The sequence below is a fragment of the Orbicella faveolata genome, unplaced genomic scaffold (assembly GCF_042242905.1).
Source record: "Orbicella faveolata isolate gen_17 unplaced genomic scaffold, um_ofav_v1 contig_3, whole genome shotgun sequence".
NCBI lineage: Eukaryota > Metazoa > Cnidaria > Anthozoa > Scleractinia > Merulinidae > Orbicella > Orbicella faveolata.
Window position 1 is genome coordinate 967,007 of NW_028301558.1, and position 3,668 is coordinate 970,674.

General features: G+C 40.6%; 1 pseudogene; it reads left to right on the top strand.

Moving 5' to 3' along the window:
• The first annotated feature begins 895 nt into the window (after positions 1–895).
• Positions 896–2,513, top strand: LOC149105996 (uncharacterized; annotated as a pseudogene).
• Positions 2,514–3,668: the final 1,155 nt, after the last annotated feature.

A 3,668-nucleotide genomic window follows, 5' to 3' on the forward strand; every position in this document is an offset into this window, starting at 1 on the left:
GTTCAGCAACTCGTTTGTTTACTCGCGGGTGTCGATCGAGAAAACAAAATAAAAATTGAAATCTAGATTTTGGAAGCGCTCTTTTTGGAATTAGTCGCGTTAGAATCCTTAACTTATTTTTAGTCTCCTGTCCAATTTTTCAGAATTTTCAACAACAACTTTTATTAGAGATCCTGGCACTTTTCCTTGAGTTTAATTTGTGAACTTATTCTTGATAATTGTTATATTGAATGTGGTGATTATTTGGATCATACACCCTATGCTTGATAGTGGAAATTCAGAAATGAAAAGATTTTTCACCAAGTGAATTCTGCGAATTCATGCTAGTAGAACACTGCGCATGTACTGAAATCAGCGTTAATTTTCGAATTAGACGAATTAGACAGCTGATTGACAGCACGGGTGTGATCCAGATAAAAGAGCGCGGGCCAAACCTACGCATCAGAGTTGTAGTAATCGCTGTAATCAGTCAAGAGTGGCAGTAGGGGAACGTTGTCAGTATTGTAATGAAGTCATCAATGGTGGAAATAAAAAGCGAGCTAACCAAACAAAGAGTGTTTAAGTGATCGGCTAATTTCCCCAAGGTCGCTTTAACAAGCTGGTGGAGTTCCAGTTTCGGTGCCCGACGGCCCGGATTTTGTGTCGAAAATCCGATCAGTGGATGACTAGACGTGGCTATGGCCGTAATGTTTTAACCGGACCACTCCGGTTACCAACTGCTCGACTGTGGATGTTGTAATTAACATCATCATCATATGCAGACGGTGGATTAAACGCCAACATTAACGTTTACAGTCGCTGTCTAAAGGGAACTGAGACAAAAAATAAACAGAACTGAACATTGGGGGTTAAGTTCCAAGAAGTAGAAGCCGACGCGTGCGCGTCTTTCTTTTACGGAGTTACTTGCAGAACTAAGAGAAACAGGACAAGCTGAGTCAAGCCAAGTCAAGCCAGCACAAACCAGGTCAAGCCAGGACAAGCCAGGAAATCAACCCGCCAGATGGAGCGTAAGGCCTACTGATGTTGCGTACTCATTATTCCTTTTTCGTAACCTTTTCTAGCACCCTATGTTAGTTTTAAATAATATATTTGTTAGTACTTACGTACTTGTGCTACTGTTCGTTGTGGTGATCCAATTCTGTTATCTTTTAGTTAAAAGTTTGCACCGACATTTAATTGGGATTGATAGGAATAGTGGTTGTTGCAATTTATGCCACCTAGGCCTAAAGCCTCTAAAAAGATCGTTACGCGTTCTCAAATACATCAGGCACAGCTGATTGAAACGCACAGAGAAAGTAATATTTGTGTTTGTCCTGTATCCGGTATCATGAATGCTGCCCAAAAAGAAGAATTTAAAGCCTTCTTTACCTCTTTTCTGACGACAATAAAAGGCGATCTAGAAAAAGAAGCGCATACGACACGCACACATTTAGATTCTCTACAAAATAAGATTGACCAAAAAGCAAATAGTCATGATCACGGCTTGAAGCCAGAAATTTTTGATGGAAATCCTATAGCGGACACGTCAGTATGGTTGGAGAATTTTCGTGGCATAGCCAAATTAAATAATTGGTCGGAGGAGTTGCAACCTAATGCTTTTTCACTCTATTTGCGGGGCATTGCGCACGCCTGCTTTGTCACATTAGCTGAGGAAACTACCAGCACTTTATCTGCTCTTTTTGATGCGTTTCGCGCACGTTTTGGCTCTGGCCCACAGGATTGGATTTTAAGTCAACAATTAAGTGCGCGTAAACACGCTCCAAACGAGCCCATCGACGATTACATTACTGATATTACGCGCCTATGCAAACGATTAAAATTGTCTGACGTAGAAACAGTGAGATATTTTATTGAGGGATTACAGGGCGACCTTCAAGCCTATGTGTCACTATAGGTAGGCCAAAGACGTTTCAGGAGGCCGAGTCTCAAGCGTATGAAGGACATCGTCAATCGCCGCCAGGCTGCTTCAGATACTCAATCTGTGTCAACGAAAATGCAAATCACGTTTACTAAATTCCTGGAGCAACCTTCAAGTACTTGAAGAATGCGGTGATAGCCACCGCTGCGCCAGCTCCAGGTCCTTCAGCTGCTGAAAAGAAACTGGACGAATTGTCCAATCACATTAAAACACTCCAAAAACAACAACAGCGTCAGCAGCAGCACATAAACGCAACTTATGCTATGGCTGCTTATGATGATCAGCCTCCTGGGACATCGCGCCCTTTTCAACCTAGTAATTGGCAGGGACCAAACAGTCAACTAGACCAGTTACAGCGACGGTTAACATATTTAGAGAGTGTTTTAAGGCGGTATCAGAATCCGCGCCATTCCGCCAATCGCTCATATGACCGATCTTACAGAGGCTGGAATGATGAATATAGTAATGAATTCCGTATTCACCCCTTCTACAATCGACGTTCTATGTTAGCCATAGAGGAACCAGCAAATTCCAACCAGGGAAACGCCTAAGGACTCTTGTTGGTACCCCAAGAGTCCGTTTTGGCAGAACAAAATTATTTAAATATTATAGACAAGGTTTTCGAAGAGCAACTAGAAACAACAATCAAGTTAGTTATAAGCCCAGAAATTGTTTTACCACTATAGATAGCAGATTCTCTCCAAGACATTCGGTTGCTCGACATAATGTTTCTACTTGTAAAACAGGTGTAAATAGTATTGATGATATTCGCACGGAATTGCCAATTGTAAATAGTCACAATCGCCTTGATGACAGTTTTTCTGACTCGCCTATTTCGGATATCGTGGTAATCCCGGGACACCCATATCCTACTAAAAATATCGTGTCTGAAACACAGTCTAGGGAATCTTTATGTCCGCTTTCTTCGGCGACGAAAAATGGTAATCACAATGTAACTTTTGATAACACATGTTGAGAAAATTAAATACAGTTACCAAATTGAACCAGAGTTCTCAACATACGAGACGCAATAAAAGAAAGGTTAACAGAAATACACAAGTGAAAGTGCGCAAATATCATTTATCAGAAATTGAAAATAAAATGGAGACTGGCTATGTCCATATTAATATTACCAAGAGAATACCGCAAAATCAGACAGTTTTCTCACTCAGCGATGACGCCGCACAAGGTGTTAACAACATGTCAATTTGTCCCGATGGAAACATTAACGCTGGCGTTACCGTGATTATTGATAAACATCATAGTACCTACGTAGATGACCTAGAAAGGAAAGAATTACATCTCAAAGATGTTATCACCACAAACAGTGACGAAACCATAGGAAAACGGAAACGCATTGAAGAAGTTAAAAATAGATACAAGAAATCATAATATATCGTCAGTTAAATTAAAACCAATATTAAAACAGAAAAGAAGTTACCCAATTTTAAGAGAAGAGATTAACGAGAAAATATTTCACACAGAAATGGAAGACGCTCCGAAGGAAAATGAACAAAGCATTGTGAGTAAACAACCCTTGTAAACCCCTGATCAAGTTGTACAACAGGTTTTACCAAAATCTGACTTACGCAGTCAGACCACTTCAGGTATTTTCAGGACTAGGAATTTAGATTCGGAAGCCATACCCAATGTGCACACAAAAAAAACCGAAACTCTTTCGTATTCACAGGAAATTACCACTGACTCTCGTCTCTTTGTCTTGCCCAGCCAAGCAAGCTGCCAAGAAGAC